We start from the raw sequence: 24,863 nt of genomic DNA, 5'->3' as shown, positions 1-24,863 counted from the left end.
AACCAAAACAGCTGGGAGTCAGTCAGTCACACCAGCACCACTTGAGAAAGTAAAGACAGCACTGACACAGATGAAACCTTTCTCTTTTGCTATCATGTTTAAGACAGAAGGAGAGTGCAAAATCAGAAAGCTGAAAGTACTGATGAGGACTGAATGAGAATCATGCTCACATGGCAACATTTGCAATGCATTCATCAGATGATTTGCACTTAGAAAGCATGTGCTGTCCTTCAACTTTTGAACCACGAGTTTAAAATAGGTTGTATTTTCATGTCTTTTCTGTGTGTGTGTTTGTGGGTTTTTCCACATGTTTGATCTAAAACTGAGCAATATGTTTGTGGATTGTTTCTCTGCTATTCATAGATGTCTTTTTCTGCAGACAGCAGTACTCATCCTGTACCAGAGTACCTCAGACCAGACGTCATTAACTCTGTAGACATGTCATCAGACTTATGGCAGCATATTTCGGACACTTGTCACAAGAGAGTTGATGAGGTATCAGCTAATTACTGCTTGGTTCTGAGTCGGGTCAAGCAGTCAGGGTGCTGGTTTGACAGTCCGAGGAAACTCAAATGTGTATTGTTTCTGTGTGGGATGAGTTTGGCTCCCACAAAATGAAAGAACTTCTATGCACCTGGGGAGATCTGGGATATGGAATTTGAATGGAGTTTGTTCAAGACCTCAGTAGTTTAGGTGGTAGCAAAAAGCTGTGATTGAAAGGTGGTCTCTGCTTGTCATTCTGGTAACACAGGACCTGATGCTGGACACAAGTGGTGATAGAAGCCATCATGTTAAAGAAAGAGACCATCCCTGTAGTGTAGTGTGGTGTCTGTGTTTTTTACCACTCCCAAGAATGTAAATGTTTTGATAGTTTAGAAAAGAAAACTTGGGTATGAGAGGAGTTTGTAAGATTATCTAGAAAGAGTTTTGTGGGGTCTCAAAGATGTATTGGCCAGTCATCTGTGGTCTCAGAGGGGTGAGGCAGGACATTGCCCAAGCTGTTTTAACCAATGGTGGAGAAATGCTGAGCTCAAATGTTGTCATGGCTGGCAGATGTAGTGAGTACTTTGAAGAACTTTTGAATCTGGTGGAAATCTCTTCCTATGAGGAGGCAGAACCAGAAGTAACTAGTGAGAGTGGATCCATTTCTGTGGATGAGGCCTTGAGGTCCTTGTGGTTATTAAGCATTTCCATTTTGGTAAGACATGGATGAGATCTAGCTAGAAATTTGTACAACACTGGACATTGTTGGAGTTTCTTGGTTAACATACCTTTTCAGTGTTGCATGGAACTTGGTTGGGCAGTATCTCTGGCTTACCAGGCGGATGTGGTGGTTACTATTTTAAAAAAAGGAGGCAGAGTAACCTATTTCAGTTATAGGATGATCATGCTTCTGAACCTTCTTGAAAAAACATATGCCAGGATGCTATAAAGAAAACTTCCTTTAATAGCTGAGACTGTGATTCAGGAGAACTGATACAGATTATGTCCTGACTTTGCAAATGTGGATTAACAGTTTGGTCTTGCACAGGTGTTACAGAGACCATGAGAATACTGTCTACATGTGTTCTAAGAACCTGGAGAAGGCATGTGGCTGCACAATCCAGAATGTCCTGCCAGAGACACTGCAGCATGATGTGGTATCAGGTCTTTTACATGTCATTTGGTCCATATCCAAGGAGCAAGATGTGTGCTGGCTCTCTTTGTATTACCCTGTACACATTCAACGTGAATGTAGGACTATACATGAAGTATGTCTCATCTGCCATCCTGGTAATGATTTTCTAGATTAGGATATCAAAATGCAAACATGGTTCAGAGAATATTTAGTTTGGTGCGTTAGGGTTGCACCTCTGTTGTTGCATATGATATTGCCCTCTTGCCTCATGTGGCAGTGAGATTTCTGACATACAGTAGAGCAGTTTGTTACTCAGTGTGAAGTGGATGAAAAACATCAGCACCTCCCAATCAGATGGTTCTGTCCCAGAAAAATGTGGGTTGCTCACTGGAGTTGAAGAGGAAACAGCTTAAATGGAGGAGATCAAGATGTCAGGATCTCATTCACAAGTGAAGGTAGAAGGCACATGGCAAGTGAAGAGCCCAGTTCTTTAGGTCAGAATAAGTCTGTAGTGGATTTAGAATGAAACAGATTTAATTCAGTAGGAGCAAAGTGAAAGTGTTCTGGATGTTGTAAACGTGGTGCCTTACAGAGAGGAACAAGAAAAACATGTTTTGATTATGGAGATTCTGATACTAAACATTTAAGATAAGGTAGTTAAGGCATAGTGTAATGTCTTATGGATGGTCAAAATCAGCCAGGGTATTATTAAAATAAAAACATATTTAACTACAATTGCTAGAATGAATAGTTATAAGACAAGTGTGGTGGAGATGGACTCATTTAGTAAAAAGGCTGGAGGACTTATTACTTTATCCAAAGTCTAGAAGGTTAGAGATAGTAAGGCGTAGCAAAAAGATTTACTTATGTAGCATCCATCATGGTAAAATGCATTATACTGACTTATCAAATACACAAATACATCAGCAAAACCAATACTGAAATTCAGCTATCACAAATGTAAACAAACTTGTATATATCTGTCATTACAAACAACTACAAAGTTACAAACCTACCCCAAAACTAACTAAACACACACACACACACACACACACACACACACACACACACACACACACACACACACACACACACACACACAGACACACACACACACACACACACACATGCACACACACACACACACACACACACACACACACACACACACACACACACACACACACACACACACACACACACAAACACTGCAACTAGTTATACAACTCATACAATATTCTAAATCTACCTGAACCCACATAAAACTAACACAAGTAAAATTCTAAAAAATATTGTTACATCTGGAGCTCCCCCCCCCCCCCCCACAGCTTATGTACACTAATTCTTCCATTGCACAACTACAACCAAAGCACAAATTCCCAGAATTTTATATAGCCAATGTTAGCAAGATTACTGTAGCATAATTTGACAAATCCGCCAAGCAACCAAGTGTGTCAAACAAACTCTTAATCCACTGTAGTACCCAATGATCAGTCAACAAGTAACCATACAAAGTACAGAAAACTTGGGGAATATGTGGAGAATGCTGTGCAAATTATTAAAGTAACTGGGGGGAGGATCTGGGAGTCATGAGGATGACTGTAACATCTTTGTCTTTGTAACGTGGGAGGAAACTGGAGCACCCGGAGTAAACAGGAAACCCACATGAATGCAGGGAGAATGTGCAGACTCCACACAAACGGTACCCTACCTGATAAACAAAGAGGAGAACCTCTTGCTGTGAGGAGACAACACAAACCAATGAACCACTGCACCGTCTAGCCAGACAAATGTCAAACGAGCCTTTTTTGTATGGCAAACATAAACAATAGAAGAAACCTACTTACAGATTGAAATGAATGCAAGGAGTTTAGAAAATAAGGTGTTTCAACTACGAGCCACGCTTTCAGAGAGAAAATATAAGTGTTGTTCAGATTGCAGGTATTTATCTAATTGCAATAATGCATGGGATATGTGACAAGTTTATACATATATTTTTTTACATTACCAGTTGTAGAAAATGGAGGGAGTAACTTCTTAATTAAAAGGAAGTCACTTCCTCTTACAGACAAAGTTAGAAGAAAAACACAAAAAATTAACATTAGAAGTTAAAAAAATGTTAGATGTGGTGCTTGAATTAGCTTAATGGTCAATGATTTAATATAACCTTATTAACTTATACTGTGGACATGAAAAATAACCTCATTTCACCTTATTTTCCAACTCTGTTGCAAATAAAAATCATCTCAACAAACACTGGTATGCTCCTGCACCAACCCAGGTTAACTCTCAACAAATGTAAAATAAAATAAAATAAAATAAATAAATGTGGGACATCTTACATGGTCTGAGAGCTACTGCATTTATCTATAGAAAAGGAAAGCCTGACAAAAGTATGGTTAGAGGATTTGGACAAATAAAAATCTTACAAGAAAGAGCAAAATTTTGAATGAAGTTTGAGGCACTGCAGAGCAGTCAGGTGATGTGGCTGTATTAGCAGGTAAGGAATAATGAACATGCCTTGGCAGTTTGATACAAGGAGCTGCAAAGTGTTGGTAGCAACCTCTGCTATGATGTACAGAAGTAGGAGAGACAGTTAGTAAGCTTTAATTTACAATAAAGGGAGATAAAGAAATGGGAGTATAACAATACTATGTTGCGAGTGGTCAAACAGAGAAGGATCCAATATAGTATTAGAGAAAAGTAAAGTAAGCCATGTAAGTGCTAATGTGCATATCACTGTGAGAAAGAGCTGAAAGGAACAGCTGTCAGTGTAATACAGGGAGGAGAAGAAATGATGGAGTTATGCATTCAGAAGAGTTCAAATAATAAAGGAAGGTGGTTAAGTATTTATACTGTTATATTGTACAATGAAAAAGTCAAAATGGATTTGTTATCATTGCAGTAAATGGGAGGTACTATTGCAACCTAATGATATAACAAGAATTAAACTCATTATCTGATTCAGTCATTGCATAAGAAACAACAAAAGAAAATTCTTTGTTGAGAAGAGGAAACAGGAGATGCAGAGGAATAGTGAGGATTTTTCCATTGCAGACGTTTATTCAAAAACGGACTTAATTCAAACTGGATAAGATGCAGCAATCAGGTGGCCTGCTCATAATGATGCTAAAATAGTAGACAGAGGTACTTCTTGCACCTGAGAGGTTGTTCTCAAATTCATTACAGATATGGAAGGTAAGTGATGGCTGAGCTTTGCCAGTGTGATCCCTACACATTTGTGGGGACAATGGCAGAATCCCAACCGGTTATAAGTGAGTCAGGTTAACTTCAAAAATCTGATAATGTATCACAGAGAATGTTAAAAAGAGATCAACTGGGATTTACAAAGAATAAATCATTGCAACACATATTCATCATGTGACAGTGCTGACAGTTAGATGAAGTGCATTGTGACAGTTGTGTGACTAAAGGTGTTGATGAGTGTCATTGTGTGGATGTGGCTATGCTTGATATTAGCAAGACAAGCAAAAAAGTGTTACATGTAAAGTAATCAGCTAAGGAGATACATCATAGGATTATAGGAGATTACTAGACTGTCGACCTGGAGGTCATTTTAAGCCTAACCGTTTCATTCCAGTGTAATACCATGAAAATGCTAGTCAATACCTGAGATTGCATTTAGTGATAACTGTCCATGTCTAGGAGGGTTGTGGATGCTATCGCCAGTAAGAATTTATGGTGCCTCATCCGGGTTCCTCTTGAACAGTGTCATAGAGCTGCTTTGTTTCACATGAATTGGTAGCCTGTTCCAAAGATACGACAGTCGCTGGGAGATAAATTTGTCCCTCCAGAATTTCCTGTTTAATTCACAGGCCATATTTAAGTCCCTGGAATGGGTAGCCCTAGTCCTGTTTGATTTACTGATATGCAGCAAGTTCATTAGGTTTGGGTCTTGGGTTGCTCTGTAGGCCAGGCATAAGTCTCCCCTAAGAAGTGTATATGGCACAGAGTATAGTGACAGGGACTTTAGTCAGTCTGTGTAAGGCACATGCTGGAGCCCCTTGATCTTCTTTGTTAGAAATCTTTGAGGTCTGTCCAGTTGCTCCAGGTGCTTTGTACGGTACATGCCGAACATGGCATCATACTTAATTATGGGCTGGATTAGTGCCAATTATAGAGGGGTTATAACCTCTTTTGCTCTCAAGGTGATTCCTTTACTAATCAAGTGTGCTATATAGAAATCCTTCCTTACTACAGTAGACACATGGTGGTCGAAGATAAGGTTGGAGTCAACTTGTGATCCCAGGTCCCTTAACACTTCATGGGTACTTAGGATATTGTTGTTGATTTGATAGTGTGAAGGTACATTGTTTGTGCAGAAGGGAATGATGATGCATTTCTTTGCATTCATTTTGAGACTGTGACTAATACACAAGTTGCTGGTCTGCATGAGAGCCTCCTGGAGTTTACTGACATCATTTGGGGATTCAGTGATTACGCCTTGTTTGCAGTTATCTGCAAACTTGGTCAACCATAACCCCTTAGTTTTGACATAAACTTCTGAGAAGTATATACCAAACAGTAGGAAGCCTAGCACTGACCCCTGTGGCACCCTGCTGGTAACAGGCCTGCTGGTTGATGTGGAGTAACCCACTTTGATCGTGTGTGTCCAATTTGTGAGCCAGTTGGCAATACATTTTACAATGAAGGGGTTTACATTCAGTTTGCTAAGTTTATCTATAAAGTCTGAATGTGAGATTGTGTCAAAAACCTTTGCCAAGTTCAGGTATGCTGTGTGCAAAAATTTGCCCTCATCAGTGGCCCTGGTCACATTGTCAAAGAAGTCCACCAGATTTAACAGGCAGGATCTGCCCTTGACAAAGCCGAATTGGGTAGGATCCAGGGTTTGGAGATCACCTATGTCTTTATTTATGAGGTTCTTATTGATATGGTCCATGGACTTATAGGCTGGTCAGGCTTATGGGTCTGTAATTCCCCAGGTCAGGATATAGAATTATCTATACAGATAAAGCCAAAATGATGTGGTTAATGTGCTTTTCCTGATGCAGACTAATGGATACTGTGGCATCATGGGGCGGGAGTCTGTAGAATCTTTTAATCTAATCCTAGTGATGAAATAAATAGGCAAATAATTTTATTTATTCAGTTTATTTATATTTTTTGATAAGTTATAGCCATATGGGTAGTGCTCATTTTCAGAGGGAACCAGGGTTGTAAGCATAAAATACAGTGGCAATTCTTAGAAAGGAAGCAATGTACCTACGGAGTGTGGGGTGGCAAATGAAACGCAGCTCAAATTCTGAGAGGGGTGTGTTTTGATGGGCACTATGGTTATGAAACTCAACCCAAAGAAGTATTATAAGTGCAAGCTGACAGAACGGTTTGTAATTCAATTTACGGTGACTCACTCAAAAACTGTAAAAGGATTTTGCCAATGTGTAGGTAATATGCAAACCCATCAGTACTTTGAAAACCTAGCCTTGCAATGAATTTTAAAATAATAGTGGAATGCAGAGGAGTTTTAGAAAGATTATAACCCATCAGCAGCCCTAGAAGTCTAGCCTGGCAATGAATATTAAAATAATGAAGTAGCAGACAGGAGGTTCAGCAAAAATATAAGAGGAAAGCATACGTACTCTGAAAAAAAACCCTAAACTTCCTAACACAAGAAATCTGAACAAAGTCTTACATAATGAGGCAACAAAGACCCAGAAATATGGACATATTTTAAATATTGCTCTTATAAACTTAGAATGTTGTTAGAATAACAGGGTTTGTGTTATCTTGCATTTTTTGAAGGATATGAAGTCTGAAACTCAGCTGTATGTCATTATTTAGTGACTTCAATCCTCTGTGGCTGGCCAGAAAAAACACAAATTTAAAGAGAAGCAGACCAAAACTATAATACAAAACTCTGGACATTCTGTGGATATTTGGACAATTGAGAGGTATGACCTAAATTATGATGAGTTTAGTTTACATGTGGGGAAAAGGAGGTAATATGCAGATTTGAAGAGTGATAAAAAAATAAGTATGTGTTACCGACCTGATAAAAAGAGCAGAAGATAGCACGACTGTCTTGTTAAGTTGTGAAGAGAGGTTCTGAGAGCGGTATATAGCTTGCTGATGTGAATGGTAAATTGTAATGGACTGTTAAACAGGCTCAGACAGAGGATAAGTGAATGGAGATAGTTGTGCCTGGGGTGTAGCTGATTATTACATACACCTGCTAGCCTACATTTACCATTGGCTTTCTTTGTATGTTTTACACAGTGGTGAAGTCATTAGTGTTGCTGACTCACAGAGTTTTGTACTCCTGTTCATATTTTGGTAGAGATGATTTCTGTACATTGTGCACTTCCTCCGTGTGTCCACATCCATTTCTGCAGGGAGTGCAGTTTCCTCTCACATCCCAAAGATCTGCTGCAGTTGAGTTGGTGATCTTGTAGGTGTGTGTGTGTGTGTGTGTGTGTGTGTGTGTGTGTGTGTGTGTGTGTGTGTGTGTGTGTGTGTGTGTGTTAGGGTTGCCACCTTTTCAAATGCCCAAAGTGGGACATTTTTGGTACAAACGTCAGATTTTGCAGGGCAAAACATACCCATGACCAGTACAAAGGACAAAACTTCAGTTTTTTTGCCTAAATAAAAGCTTATTCTTGTAGCATTTTAGTTCCTTATTCTGTTTCTTATAACATTTAGGTATTTCAGATATAGAATAATTGTTTTATGCAACTATTAAATAAAATATAGGAAATAATTTTGTCCTAAAATCTCAGGACATTTGCCATTTTTCAATTTTTTTGCAGGACACAACTGCCCAAAGAGGGACTGTCCCTCGCAAAGTGGGACAAGTAGTAACCCTAGTGTGTGTGTGTGTGTGTGTGTGTGTGTGTGTGTGTGTGTGTGTGTGTGCGCACGCGCGTGCGGTGTGATGAAGTGATGTTCCATCCAGGATTAGTCTTTACCTAATGCCTTTGTGCCTACTATATTCTGGGACAGGCTCTCCCCAACCCATCATTAAGTTAAGTGGGTAATCAGGGAATGAATGAATGAATGTATGAGTGAATGAATGTATAACTCATTCTATTGAGCTGACTGTATGGCTTCCACAATGAGCCTCAAACCTCGTGGGGTGAACCTTGACTCTAGATGATTGTTACTGTTGAAATAATACCCGACCCCATGGCAAAAATGGGAAAAAGGGTTGTGGATGGCTGGATCTGCAGCAGTTACCACTCTATGTATCTTCACAGAGTCAGACGATGAGAAAAGATTAGTGCACAGACAGTATTGTACCAAAACAGCCATCACTAACTAATGTAAGCAGCTTTACAGATTAGCTTAATGCTTTCTAAACACGGCAAGTGTGCTTATGGTAAAATTATGTTGTGTAGCTAATATGCTTCATTAGATGGCTGTAGCATACAGTAATTAAAAAAAAAAGTTTTACTTCTGTATTTCTCACTTTTGTCACGTTTGTATGGATTTTTGTGGACACGTCACTGCATTTTGATTGGCTTTTGTCACTTTATTTTCCAGTTTGCCCAGTTTGTCACTCCATTTCATTTACTAGGTTAACAATAAAACTAAGTTAACATTCCATGTAGCTGTTAGCAAATGAATAGATAAATCCAGACTGATATTACCAGAAGCATAAACAGGCTACTTTTTGCAGCTCCTTTATATTAGATTTACTTGCTGCTAGCATTAAGTGGCTAAGGAGCTGAGAAATAGTTTGTCCTGGAGGCCTGTATTAGCTGAACATATCAGAGGAGGGCTGTGGCTTCACTAGTTAGAAAATAATTAAGCAAATAGCATACAAATGCTTCCTGACACAATGGACAATAAAGACTGATGAAGTCACTGAAATAGTAACCCTGACCCTTTCCCCTCCCCAAACATCTATGTTTCATCGGGTCATAAATCAAGGTGAAAAAGAAATTACATGACTCACTGATCTGAGAAGCACACTTGGTAAGAGAGAAAGAACTCACAGATAATATTTTTTCAGCTGCCTTCTTTTAAATGAAGGTAAAACACTTTTCCCTCAGAACTTGAGCCACTCACAGTGGAGTTGTTTAAAAACAGATAATTTCTTTTACCAGTGGTATGCTCTGATTGCTTGTCTAAAGTAGAAGGCAATAAATGTTTTTGTATGCTGTGTCATGTGTTTACGAGTAACGCTGAGATTGGGCAAGGTGTAGCTGTTGTAGTGTAGGAGTTAGCAGAACAACTGGAGTGGCAGGTCCACCAGGTAGCTCTCTGCAGGTTTGCATGCAGGTGGGGCGCTAGGTAACCATAGAGACCATTTAATGATGTCACTGCTTAAAAAAGCATGTCAGTGCAGCTGGTTCAACTTGTACTATAGCTTGTGGGAACATAAGACTCCTATAGGCGGAGAGTAGGTTTCATGCAAATGCCTGTGTCCCATGAAAAAAAAAAAAAAAAAAACAAAAGAGACAGGAAGAGAAGGAAAGGAAGTGACTGGAAACATGGGGAGAGTTTACCTAGTACAGTACCTGGCTTCTTACCTCTAAAGGATTGCTAACATAAGAGTGCATTCCAAGATTTTAGGAAAAGCAGAGACACTACCAATAATCTGTGCGTGGAGAAACTTGAGGTACGGTAGAAAGGCAAACAGAGGATTCCTTGTAAGCCAATTACATTGCTAACTGCTTTGTGTTAGCCAAGGGTTATTAGTCTTTTTGTGTGACAGGAAAGCCTGCCATGCTTTAAGTATGGGGAGTGTTGGAGCCCCTGCATTGGCAGTTTTAAAGTTTATTCATACTAAAGGATATCTGGTCATCCTTCTTCAGCCTGCGTTCCTTAATGTTCTAATTCTTTACTACGTCTCTGTGCTGGATTACCTGATATAAAATTTACCATGTAGATTTTCTTCAAAACTTCTGTGTTTGTTTGTTTTCTGTTTAACTTGAAAATACTTGATCCAGATATAGGTCATGGGTATAAAGTAAAAGGTGTTCTGTTCTGAGTGATCAAATTGCTGTTTGGTTGTCCTTGTTTGTTAATATATATATATATATATATATATATATATATATATATATATATATATTTTTTTTTTTTTTTTTTTTCAACATTGTCTTTTATAAGTCTGCATTTTTTGAGATTTATTAATGTGATGTTCAGCTTTTCAGTAGTGTAGCACTGAAGAAGATATGAGTTGCTGAAGGAAGGTAGATTCATAATACTTATACCGAGTTATTAAGAAAGCACAACTGGAATTTAGGCATTTGATTATGACTGTATTTATTATTTTGCGATACCATTCTGAAACTATGGTAAGAGAATAATAACTTACTCAGGCTAGAAATTAAGATTCTTTGTATCTAAAAAGATGGAAACAAATGTCACTGAAGACATTCCTGGTTGGTTAATGCATGGTACTAGAACACAAAGCAAGCAGACAAGTTACAAAGTTATAAAAGTTGGTAGGAACCGAGATGTCCTTTGTTCTTGATTTAAGTACACACACATCTTTCATGAGCATGGCCTAAGCAAATAGCCTTATCCAGGTGACCAACCCCCCCCACCACCACCACCATTCCCACCCCTTTAGAAGGCTAGGTGTGATAAATTAAGCAGCTGTGATCAAAGGGGCAGCTACTTGGCTGAAAGAGTTAGTTCAGGGGCAGAGAGGTGTGGCTTTAGTCTTTCATATGTCATCTGTTTAACAATGTGAACTAGCAAGGTCACAAAAATTCAGCTTTAGGGTATTGGTGCAACAAAATAAGTAACTCCCTGTTTGATTAAAACTTCAGTTTGCAGATATTTCTCAGTATTATGCAGTCTGGTATAATATGGTTGCAACAAATTAATATTATTTGTGCTCGAATATGTGAAAGGTTGCAAAGTTTTATAGTAATCTGTATGGTTTTTACTTTGTCATCTTGTACCATTCTGAAAGCATAACAGTGGAAAGTGGGCAGTCTGTTATGTCCTTCATTTTTATTTATTTATTTGTGACATTCCATTGTGTAGAAGCATACCCCATCTATTTCAGGTCTACATTTGAAGGAGTGCCACACTTTCTAGACTTCTGCAACTGTGCGATGAAGTGTGTCTTTTACTCACTGAAACATTTCTGGCAAAAAAAAAAGTTATGTCATTTTTGTCTATTTAAGATACTTTTTATACGTCACAGTGTCCTAAGTAAATAACGTGCTATATTTTATTTTCAGAGGGTGTTAAGACTATATAGTTCAAGGCTGACGCTTGAGAGGTCTGTCACACCATTATGCTATTTCTTCAGCAAGTGAAACAATCAAGCATTTTGTATTTCTCTACCAGCTAAGGGAAATCCCTGTTATTAGTTCTTGTTAATAGATTGCATGTATCAAAAACATTCATTATGTTGAGCAAGCTGCACATATTACTTGTATGCATATGAGTGTGTATCTGTCAGTCTACGCACACACAAACATATGTGTGTGTGAGAATGCATATTTTTTCTGTGGTTATGATTGTATGAGTATGTGTACACTTTGCTTGAAAGGCGGATAACTGAAAGTATCTAAATGAACACCAAGTACAATAGAAGTGTTAAGGAAATCTTCCTTCATTCTTGTGTTTTGTTTTTTTTTTAAGTAATCAAATTGTATTGAATTTACATGACTGGAGAAGCTGGTATTGAGATACAAACAACTTCACTTTAAGTTCAAATACATCTTAAATGGACTAATGGATTGCTAGCAGAAATATGATACTCATACCTCTCAACCTCTTAGAGCAAGAAATCTTTATAAAGCCATATATAAAAATGGGACAAAGGCCCAAAAATATAGACATTTTTTAAATATTTCTCTTACAAACTTAGAAAGTTGATAGCATAACATGTTTTGCATTAACATGAATTTTCTGAAAGGTATGACATCTGAATCTTAGCTGTCTGTCCTTATTTTCTAACTTCAGTCCTTAATGATTTGTCACTAATTTGTCAGAAAACCATCATTTTATGAAATACGGACCAATAATCTGAGGCAAAAATCTCAACAGTCTGCGACAATCAGTACAGTATGACAGTACTGTTAGTGCAGTGCTTCCATATCAGTAAATGTTTTATCATTGCTCAGTCTCACTGTCATAACAAAGATACTACTTTGATGAACTTACTCCATGAACTGACATAATGTTTAACTTATTTCCTATATTTACAAGAAAGCTAAAATCATTTAAATATAAACAACACAGAATTCCTCCTCCCATTGTAAGACTTTTCATTCTGCAGGAGCAGTTTTTCTGCCCATAATACTTGATTAGTTAGGACAGCACCATTAACACCATAAGATTTGGTGTTGGGATATTATGGGTATAAATGTACCACAATGGAGTTAAGTACAGGATGCTTGTCCTAATAACGTTAATGAATATTTGTTTCTAAATTCTCTTGGATCTTGCACAGTTCCAGAGCATGTGCTTGATATGTCTAACGGCAGTACAGAATGTTGCACGGTATGGTGAAATTTGCACACTATAAGATGCTAGATTCACAGGAAAGTAACAGAAGTTGTACTGGATTGCATTCTGTGTGTATTAGAATTTAGAACAGGATGTGTAATATGTGTGTTACTCCAGAGATTTTCCCATTCTGTTTCTAGGCCTTTCTGTTTGAACAGATTAAGTGGTCTTGGTATTTGTGCAAGAAAATTATTGGATCTGTTAATTTTATCATTATAAGTTGTACATACTATTTTATTCTTATGTACAAGTGGGTCAGAAATATTATACAACTATGCTTCAAGCTATTGTTTGTTTAAGTTCTGTCTTCACAATTGTAGATATTGCAGTTTTATAGTAAGGATATATGAGATGGTCATATTTAGGCACCAGCTTTTATTTCATTCTGATGTTTCACTTAGTTCTGATTCCTTTAAAAAGTCAGTTGCCATACAGTTTTCATTTTTGGCAAAGAATGTGGATTAGCTTCCTGTTATCCAGTGTTATAGTAAGGATAGCCCCCCCAACGGTTGAGATTGTAGAGCTGTTCCTCCATATGTAACTTTTTTATTAACTGTATTGAGTCTTCAGTCATAAAAGCTGAAAGAACTAGATTTATTTTATTGTTGACAGTTTTTATTTTTACAGATGTGATTTTTTTCTAAAGTTGACACTAAGGATTTAAAATCTCCAGGGTTGCATGTTGACCATTGAGAGCCTGACATTATGCACCAGCCATGTGTTCTGACACCCTTAATAGTTTTGATCGGCTACTAAATTTATTACAAAGTTTTTTGCCTGACAGTTTCAGCTCTCCATTATCTTTCAAACGTACTGATTTTTCTGGATTATATTTATGCATTCATTTTTTGTTGCCAGATAAAGTCCATTGTTAAGTTGTTTGCGCTTACATGTTGGTATCCTTGAGATAACATTGATTATAAAAAAATGTGGGGGATATAGCCATCTTAATTGCTCATTTATTTTCTTTTTTAATTTTCTCCATAATTCCTTCACAGCAAGTTTGAAGAATCATGCATTAGAATGTAAGTAATACACATGTTTGTTTCTTTCTTTCTTTCGGCTTTTCCCAGTTAGGGGTCGCCACAGCGGAACTCCGGTCCGCTAATGGTTGGCAGTACAGTTTTACGTGCTGGCTTGCTGGGCCTAACACACAACCTTCAACAAAGGAATGCCCGTTCACAAATGTCGCCACACAGAAGACGCTCTAACTGAGAATCAAACGGGCAATGTCTAACTGTGAGGCGACAACGCTACACATGTACTCAATGTTAATGAATGAGACTGTTATGTAATGCACTGCTATTTATAAAAGTCTGTGTGTTTCCAAATGCCAGTAATGTGAATTTTTTCCAGATTAAGTCTGTAGTTAGAGAATGCTGATTGTTCCTGGATAATCTGAAGTTTCAGATGGTTGAAAAAAAGAGGGCACTTTAGGTATAAATATATATCATCTACATACACCACAATGTAAGTTTCAGTGTGATTCAATACTGTTATATTTATAAAGGAGATATTTTTGGATAAAATTAAACAGTGGACAGATTTAATATATCTGAGAGTATTTGTAGTGCGTCAGTATAAAAAAAATTGTCTTTAATTTTATAAAGAAAGGATACCTTTCTTATATATGTTGTCAGAAAATTAAGAGATTGTAAAATGGCCATGACAAACAGTATAAGTAATCAGTCGAATGCCTTAGAGATGTCTAACACAAAGATCATTAAGGAGATAAAATACTGGACATGGTCCTTCTCAATATGGGGCAACATTGTTTCTCATCAGTTGTAACTTGCTCCCTGACCAAGTCAGACCACAAGTCAATCACATTCACTGTAAGACTGAATCCTGAAGCATCTTTGAATACCTCAACATTTAGACATTATGCAAAGGCTAATCTACTAAAACTAAGTGATAACCTGGCTAAATTAAAAAGTGCCTCCAATCGTGATGACCACACTTGTCATCTTCTTTTGGCTGTTCCCATTAGGGGTCGCCACAGCGGATCATCTGTTTCCATTTCTTCCTGTCCTGTGAATCTTGCTCTGTCACACCAATCACCTGCATGTCCTCTCTCACCACATCCATAAACCTTATCTTAGGCCTTCCTCTTTTCCTGTTACCTGGTAGCTTCATCCTTAACATGACCACACTGTTTATGCATAATCCTTCAGTCCTTCACTGCCATATTCCATGCACATGTAGATAGCTGTAATGACCCATCTGTTCCCCTTAGATGTAAATGCAACACCAAACCCCAAAATAAACTCTCATGATGGAAACCAAATGTAAACAGGGTCTGTAATAAAAGAAGAAAAAAATCATTGTAAGCAAAAATTATTCAAACCAGATACCAAATAAGTCTTGCTAAACTAAAAAAGTAACACTGTCACTGATCAAATCAGCCAAAGCCATATATGAGGTAAAATAGCCACCCAGGCAAAGGATACTTGTAAAGCCTTCTTTAATAATGTTAAAACATCTCTGAAACAATGTCCAAAACTGTGCAGTGCTAATATTGTATACTCAGACCCATAGGACATAGCCAATGTACTAGTGGACACATTTAACTCAAACTTCACCCCTTTCCCTCCAATATTCTCAGATCACATACCCACTTCTATACCTCCCAAAGTCTCCCAAGAGCAAGTTCTCAAGATGCTGTCTTAGGCCAAGAACACTATGTCCATGGAGCCAGATAACATACCAAGCTGCCTACTGGTCAGCCTAAAACATGACTTTTCTGATATCCTATAGAATGTATTCAATATCAACTACAAAACAAGCTTCATGACGGCTGAATGGAGGGCAGCAATAGTCATCGCCTTGCACAAAGATGGGGCTTCAGTGGACCTGGGTAATTATAGACCCAGAAGTCTAAATGGTCTCATCTCTAAGGCTATGGAAAGGATCATTGTGGAATTAATACATAAGGAAATAGGTAACCTACAGTTTGGTGACTCAACCCAGTTTGGATTCATGAAGGGCAGACCCTGTCTAACCTGGTTATTGAGAAGATGAGGGCAACACAGTGAGCATGACATATCTAGACTTTGCAAAGGTGTTACACGACACTTGGGTGTTGTAGATCAATTCTCCCAGCTAAAGGATATTGTAGATCAATTCTCACAGCTAAATATCAATCCTTATGTAAACCATTGGAGAGCAAATTGACTTACAAATAGAAACCAGGAAGTTAGGGTGGGTTGCTTCACCTCCTCCAAAGGGCTTGTCACTAGTGGTGTACCCCAAGGTTCAGTCATTCAAGTACTCCTTTTTGCCATTTATGTCTTAAAAATCAAAGCTAATAATAAGGGTTTGTGGCTGATCTGCACCAGGATCCTCCAAAAGGGCCTGTTTTGTTTTTTGTTTTGTTTTTTTTGCCTGTCTTGAACATATAATTGGTGTCAAAACCATGGACTAAAACTAAATGCCAAGAAGTGTATAATCATATCCATTGGTAAACAAGACTGCCCTTGTAATTATCATATTGACAACACACCCGCTAAGAATAGATCCTGTAGTTAGTAGAGTAACCTGTTGTAGATGAATTCTCCCAGCTAAATGTCTGTCCATATGTAAGCCCAGGTTTCAGTCCTTCGGCTACTCCTCTTTGGCATTGACTTCTTAGAGGTCGTATATAATGTTAAGCGTTTGTGACTATGCAGGTCTGCACATGACTGCAAACCTGTTACCATCATGAAATCCCCAGAAAACACCAAGAAACTCTAAGAGAGCCTCTCCTGTACACATAGCTGTTGTCAAAATTGCAGATTAAGACTAAATGCAAAAATGTATAATCATATCTTTCAGCAAGCATCCTTTCTCATTGTACAACTTATATATCTAGGGGTATTGCATCTAATTCCAGGGATGTAACCATTCCATTGTACTCAGCAATCATTAGGCCAATCATTGTGTATAGCGAACCTTTTGGTATATACCTATTCAAATACATGTCACAAATGGACAAGCACAATACTTTTGCACTAAAAAACAATCAAGTGCCTGAATCATAAAAAAATACGCAGACCATATCAAAGCCTTTTCTCTGTTCTCAGTATCATACAGGCTACAGACTGGCTTCTGAAAGCTCTGCTCAAATGTAGGGACAATGAGTGGTCTTCATGGAGACAAAATGCCTCACCAGAAAATCATACTGCCTTTACCTCACTACATAACCTAGCTAAGAAAGCCATACACATGTACAAAACCAACAACTTCCAAATCAAGCAACTTGCCCTTCTAGGCAAACCCAAACATTTTTGGCAGGAAGAAAATCTTATCATAGGCCATAAACCCACTGATCCCACCTCCCCTCCTATCTCCAAGCAGATCTGTCAAGTCCAACTCTCAGCCTCGGATTTTCATAAAGAATTTAGCCACCTTCTAGTACCACAACTTCTACCCCCTCCTTTTATCCCCTGTTCCTTTTTAAGAAAATTACACACAAAGAACTTTTTCTTCTTCCAGAATACATAACCCTGGATGCACCTCCTGGTGCATACAACCTACTCCCTTGGTTTATATCACTCTGCAATGACTTCCTTGCCACACCTCTTCGGCATCTTTATAACCTCTGCTTAATTCAAAATACAATGCCAGACATATTGAAAACTGCTCTGGTTAAACCCCTTCCCAAACAACCTCAGACAGAAAATGCCTCCCACTTCTGCCCTATCTCCATCCTCCCTACACTTGAGAAAATACAAGAAAAACTAACCTACAACCAACTGTCCACTTATATCAAACAGTACCACCTCCTCACTCTTAAACAGCATGGATACATGGCTAGCCTGAGCACAATGACAGCACTTTGGTCACTTAAAGATGAGATCCTTCTCAACATGGACAGAGGAAACCTTTCAGGAGCTCTCTTCACTGACCTTACCAAAGCTTTTGATCTAATTGACCACTTCCTTCTCCTTCACTCCCTCCAGGAAATTAGGGTTAACCCCAACACAGCCACCTGGTTCCAACATTTCTTAACAATAGGTATTTTGGAATCAAATTAGGCCAGTCCCTATAACATCTAGTACTTCTTACCAGAGGAGTGCCCCAGGGATCCATACTTCCCCTCTTTTGTTTTCATTCTTTATTAACAAGCTGCCCTCTGATCTCCCTAACCTTCATGTTACTGTTTATGCAGATGATATGATTATTGTTCAATCCAGTCCATCACATTCAACTATTCAGACCCAGCTTTAGTCTGACCTCCACTCCCTTAATTCTTGGCTAAACAAGCATAAGATACTCCTAAACCCCTCTAAAACAAAAAGTATGATATTTGGAATCTCACAAAAGCTGAAAAAAACTCTCAAAATCTCAGCATTGCACATCTCAAAGGCTGCCCAATAGAAACAACCATATCCTTTAAATACTTAGTTTTTTTGGCTAGACCAGTGATTTAACTTACAAAGCCATATTGAAGACATCAGGAAAAAGGAAAGTTCTGTTTTATTCTGGTACTGGAAAATATCTCCCTTTCTCTCCAGATCAGCTAGAGCTGCAATAGGCAAAGGAGACCTCCTTGCATAACTTGAATATGGGCTCCTCATCGTAGCTACAGCCTGTAAAAAACTAAATAACAAGACCCTGAAAGATAGCACAATAAAGCTTACAGACAGGACGAGCTTGTAAACCGTTATGTCTGTTAAATCCAAGTATTAGTCCCTAACGGCAGTTTTGGTGGTTTTATTAGCCTTTAAAAAAACCTCATCCACTCTACAATCTATTGAAAACAAAATCTGTCAATTTGTTTCCTGGTCCTCCCCTCAGGAACACCACTACATCACCCTCTCCAAGGCTAAATGCCTACCAGTCTTCTACAGAGTTCTGCTACTCGCAGGGTCTCTTCTTTTCAAACTACTTCAGCCAGGTGCCATTCCACCTCCTGCAGCAAAACTCCATAATAAAACCACCCTCTAACACATTTGCAACCTCTCCCAATTAGCTGCCTCACTCCAGATACCTCAAACTAAACTGCACTCTACCAACCATTCCTTCTCTATTCTTACACCCAAACTCTGGAAATTCCTCCTCCTTTACCTTAAAGAAGTCTCTTCTCCTCTTTCCCCACCTTAAGAACTCAACTCAAGAGACTCCTTCATCAAAAATCTGACTGCAGGTGCTTTTCCAGTGGACACAAAACCTAACTCCCTCACATTCTGCATCATTTCTACTTTGATCTTCTGTTGCAAGCTGCTGCTTTTACTACTAAAATTAATTCACAATCAATTTTCTACTCTACTATGTATCAGTTGTCTATGAGATTATCTACCTTCTGTGAATACTTTGTGTTTGTGAATTTGTTCTGTTTTCTTGTTTTGCAAATATATTCACCCAGGCTGTGCCTGCAAATGGACCATAGTGATCAGCGTTCTATTCTGGTAAACAAACTAAAATAAAAATAAAATAAATAAAAAAGCATGTGTCTCATGTATATTACTTCAGCAGACTTTGTTCTGTCAGACTAATTACGCCTTCACAAGTTCAATGTAATCATAAATGCCTGCTCATGGGATCTCAAAATAATTAGAACATGTTGGAGGGGCAGGTATGTATCACAGAAAGCACCACCTCTGTGGAACCATCTTCCACTCCACAAAAAACAAAGTACTTCTCTTACCCTATTGAAACATAATTTGATTGAATGAATGGATGACCACAGCTCACTCCTGGTTTACCACCCCTGTCCATTGAAAATACAGAAACCATGTCCCAACTTATCCTTCTTCGACCCATCTATGGGATTTTTGTATGCAAAATATAAAGGTTAAAAACACCAAGAGAATGTAAGGCTGTGCTTCCTAAGATCCTCACAATCAATAGAGAAGTAAGTACCTATGAATGATTTTTTTTATGTATTTCTTTTGTTTACAATAGGCTTGTATTTCCGTGGTTAAATCATTCTACATTTGCCTTTCTGGCATACATCTTGCCTGGCATTGTGAGGTTAAGTATGTTGCAAGTATTTTAAATGTGGCTGTTATTAATGACAGCAGTGTGATAGGTTTATAAGGGAGATCGATAGGTAATGCTGACTTTATCCACTCCCACATTAAACTGTGATACCTTTTGGTTCATAGGCATGTTTACCAGAGTAAATAATAACTTGCAAGAAACTGTGCTTGACTGTTTAGCAGACAGTATGAAATCTGTGATTTGCTAAAGAGGTACATATTTTTGTCTTGGGTTGAATTTCCAAAAGCACCATTTGTAGATTGTAGTTCTCTAACCCAGTTGCTTAAGATATGCTGTCTGTACCAAGCGGTAGTGTTGTTGTCTCACAGCAAGAGGTTCTCCCATTCGATTTTCAGCTGGAGTGCGGGGAGTGCCTTCTGTGTGGAGTCTGCATGTCCTCCCCATGGTTGGGTGGCGTTCGAAAGACATGCGTAAATGGGTGTGCCTTCGTTGAAGGTTGGACGTCGAGCTGGCACCTCTGCGTTCGTGAAAATCTACTGCCAATCATTAGTGGACCTGAGTTTCGCTGTGGCAACCCCTAACTGGGAAAATCCCAAAGACAAACAACAACAACCAAATCTAATGTTTACTTTTAAATGCAGTGATTCTTAAAATGGTTCTAATACATATGAACATTTTTTTCCAACTTTCGGGTAGTTAACACAGCAGTCTCTGTTTAGAGATGTATTTATGGCAAGATCAGATTAGGGACATTGATGTGTGATATTAACTGTATGACAACAGAGCTTCAGTGATGACATTATCATAATTGCCTAGTTGCTAAGATTCCTAAATGCTGGTATTAAGTCTCCTCTTAACTTTTGTTTTGAAATTTATTTTATTTTATTTTATTTTACATTTGTTGACCGGGCTAGTCTAACTGGATATATGTCCATTTTCAGTAGAAGCCCGGGGAGAAAAGCTCCAAAAGGTGCAATAGTATCAAGACTTACAGTATATGCAATAGCAGGAAGTTACATTAAATAAATGTAGAACAGGTATACAAATGTGTACAGAGTTGGCTAGAGAAAAGAATAAAAAAAAAACACAAAACTTGAGATGACGTATCATACAAAAGACAAATAAGCAAGATTTGTTAATTTTACATCTGATGGAAGCATATTTGCGCTTTATAGATTCTGTGAGTAGTGGGGATCCTTCGCTCACATAGCTCTGCTAGTATTGTGCCTTTGTATTCTTTATAACAATTTACTTCTTATTTTTATTATTATAGTAACCCTTTAATGTTACAGGTACAGTACCTATCCTAAGAATGTTATATATACATGAGTGATTGTATTCATTTATTTGTTTAGTGGTTTACATCAGTGCATTGGTCCTAGGACCCAATTCAATTATGACCCTGGCACAATGGCAGTAGCGAGTAGCATCACTAGTGCTTCACTTATTTCCAGTAGCAATGTTATGGGTCTAAGAAGTGATTTACAAGGCATGCAAAAGCTCATTAGCAGTCCACTCAAGACAGACACAGTGCACTTTCAGCCACATTAAGTGTCGCTACTACGACTACACTATGACGTTCAATACTGTTGCACAAGCACCCACACACACACACACACACACACACACACACACACACACACACACACACACACACACACACACACACACCCAGACATTTGAACAGTCACATGCATACACGTAATCATAGTCATAGTTATATTTCTACAGACACACACACACACACACACACACACACACACACACAATCACTCACATACCCACACATACCCACACTCTGTTAAATTACTACATTCATGCCTCACTGTTCTGCTTCAAAATAAAGCAGTAGAACTTATGTTTGAATCGTTCCACCCAGCTATTTTGATCCCCGTGTTTATCTCAGATGTAAGATAACTGGCTAATTTCAATTAGTCACACCCAAAGATTGCTGTGCTGTTGTGCAGCAAGACCACAATAGTGCGACTTATCAGAGCCTTCATACCACTGTATTGCTACAGGAGTCTTTGATCAATTTCATACAGCAAGGTTTAGAGTTACATCATATACAAAATAGATCCTTTGCAATGTACAAGGCAGTTAAATTGCAACACTCAAGTAAAGTTGCATTTAATATGTAAGCAGATGATGCATTTCCCTGTGAACACAGAGGAAGTATTTCAGTGTGCAAGGACAAAGATAAACTGCAATGAACTGGTTAAATCTTTTTAAGTAGCACTGTGTTGACCAATACTTTGTGGAATGAGCTTAGTTTTGAAGGTACTTGCTTTGTTTTATTCTCCTACATTGTTTGGCTAATTTCATACTTGAAAAATACAAAAAACGCTTATAGGACCATAGGTTTATAGGTATGTACTAGGCTAATGACCACTGGGGTCTTTTAAGGCTTAGTCATGTATCTCAAGTCACTGACAAGTTCTGGTACCTTTGATAAGTGTAAACAGGGGCTAGGAGGTTAAACATTTACAAGCAGGGGCCTGGGAGATGAACCATTTAAAGGCTGTCTGTGTCCTTTAGAAATATAGTTGGCAAACCATGGATGAACTTCCTGTTCCCCATCCAAAGGTCAAAGTTACACTTGAAATGGGTTAGACAGGAACTCTGCTTCACATGAATGGCTAGCTTGTTCCAGAGAAGGGGTAATCTTTGGGGTACATACCTATCTGTCCAGCAGGTCCTATTTATATCGCAGGCAAGAATTACGTTTTTGGAATGGGTAATTCTGATGCTGTTTTGTGGATATGCAGGAATTCCATCAAGGTGGGGTCTGACAAAGCCTTGTATGCCAGGTATAGATCTCCTGTCAACACCATGTAGGAGACAGAATACAGGGAGAGGGCTTTGAGGTGGTCTGGATAAGGTGTGTTACTTACACCCACTCTATATTCTTTTAGTGAGCAACCTCTGTGGATGTGCCTAGTTAGGTACATACCAAAGGGGCATTGTACTCAGTGATAGGTCTGATGAGTGCCAAATTCGGTGGAACAATGACTTCATTGGACCTAGATGCCATATCTATATTTATAAGTTGCACAACATAGAATGATTTCCTCACTACTGTAGACCAGTTATGGTCAAAGGCTAGATTGCTGTCTACCTGCGTCCCCAAGTCCCTGACTACTAGGTCAACTCTTAGGGGTGTATTGTCAATATGATAGTTACCAGGGCTAGATTACTTCCCAAAGGACACTATTATACATTTCTTGGCATTTAGTTTTAGTCTATGGCTCTGACACAAATTATTTGTCTGTGTCAGCCCTTCCTGGAGAACATTAGTGTCAGTGGGGAATTGTACGACTGCTCCTAATTTGCAGTCATCTGCGGATCTGATCAGCCAGAGGCTGTTGATGTTGGCCTTGACTTTAGAGAAGTAGATGCCAAAAAGGACTGGTTCCTGGACAGATCCCTGAGAGGGACTGCTTCTGAATGGCCTTTTTATACTGGTGGACTCCCCAGTTCTGACTTTCTGGCTCCTGTCTGTGAGTCAGCTGGCTATCCACTGGGTGACATAAGGGTTTATACCTAACTTCTTGAGTTTGTCAACAATGCCTGAGTTCAGCATTGTGTCAAATGCCTTGGTCAGCTGAATGTGGGCAGCGTGAACTGTAACCCCCATCCATTGCTTTGGTGACCTTCCCAAAGAAGTAGGCATGACCTGCTCTTGACAAAACCAAACTGGCTTAGGTCCAGTGTCTGAAGGTTTCCTATGTCATTATTGGTCATTTCCATGATGATTGTTTCCATGTCTTTGTATATGATACTAGTGAGACTTATGGGTCTGTAGTTTCCAAGGTCTGTAGATGGCCTAGCTTTGTGCAGAGGGATGAAGGTTGCTGTTCTCCATTTGTGAAGCACAAAGCTTATTTAAAAGCTATGGTTAGACAGTGATTCCACAGATCCTGATAGGTCATATTTCATGCCATTTAGAAGGCATCCTGGGATATTGTCAAAGCCCTTCGATGCAGTGTTTTTGGCCTTAGAGATAGCATTGTGGATCTCTTCCCTAGTGATAGCGGGGGAGTTATACTTGATGGTATTTCCTGAGGGGGAGGCCGAGGGATAGAGATGGATAAAGTTACATCTGAATTTGTCTCCCAGTAGGTTTGCTATATCTTCTGGCTCAGTATGATGGATCCATTTACAATCAGCTCTGTGAGGTTGAGGACATAGCTAAAAAATGTGTTGTGATCGTCCTTGGCCTGGGTGGCCAAATTAACATCAAATTTGGCTTTGGTAGACTTTATTTGTACTCTGCATTGTTGTTTTAGTTTGATGAGAGCACTTTTATCCTGTTGGGTGCTACATTTCCTAATTTTTGCCATGATTTTCTTCCTTCTGTTATACAACCTATTGATGTTGTGATTCCACCAGGGTGCCTTGTTTTTTGAGTTAGCTCTGTACTTCTTTCTGGTGGGTACAACTACCTCTATGCAACTATTAACATGCTTGTATAGGGTTTCTGTGAACAGTGCTGCATAGGCAGCAGTGTTCTCAGGGTTTATGGGGGCTTGAAATGTTGTCAGGTTATCACTTAATAGTAGGAAGTTAGCCTTAGAGTAGTTCCTGAATATTCTAGGGTTAGCTGGGGTTCTGGGTTTTAGTTTTTCTTCAAAGGAGACCATTTTGTGGTCTGACCTCACCAGAGAGGGCATTACACTAGGGGGTATGCAGCACTTTCTCTTAATAGTGAGAACCAGATTCAGTATTTTTGTACCCTGATCGTTGTAGTGACAATTTGGTCCAGGGAGTTTGTGTTTGTAAAATCTAGGAATCACTGTTCCTTCACATTTGGTGTTGTATATGATTTCCAAGCCCACTTACCCTGTAAACAAGTGGAAGA

General features: G+C 38.7%; 1 protein-coding gene across 7 annotated transcripts in view; it reads left to right on the top strand.

Moving 5' to 3' along the window:
* Positions 1–24,863, top strand: part of KIAA1217 (KIAA1217 ortholog) — a 2,251,763-nt gene that overhangs the window by 791,577 nt on the left and 1,435,323 nt on the right. The window contains exon 1 of one of the 7 annotated variants that reach the window (XM_044089845.1): positions 10,055–10,220. The exons of the other annotated variants lie outside the window; for them this stretch is intronic. The gene's annotated coding sequence lies outside the window, so the exon portion shown is untranslated. Of the gene's footprint in view, positions 1–10,054; positions 10,221–24,863 lie in introns of those variants that run through there. 7 annotated transcript variants of the gene reach the window in all.

Source organism: Protopterus annectens, chromosome 12.part0 (assembly GCF_019279795.1).
Source record: "Protopterus annectens isolate FY-2018-M chromosome 12.part0, PAN1.0, whole genome shotgun sequence".
NCBI lineage: Eukaryota > Metazoa > Chordata > Ceratodontiformes > Protopteridae > Protopterus > Protopterus annectens.
The sequence above is the reverse complement of the archived record's forward strand: the minus strand, read 5'-3'. Positions and strand labels throughout refer to the sequence as shown.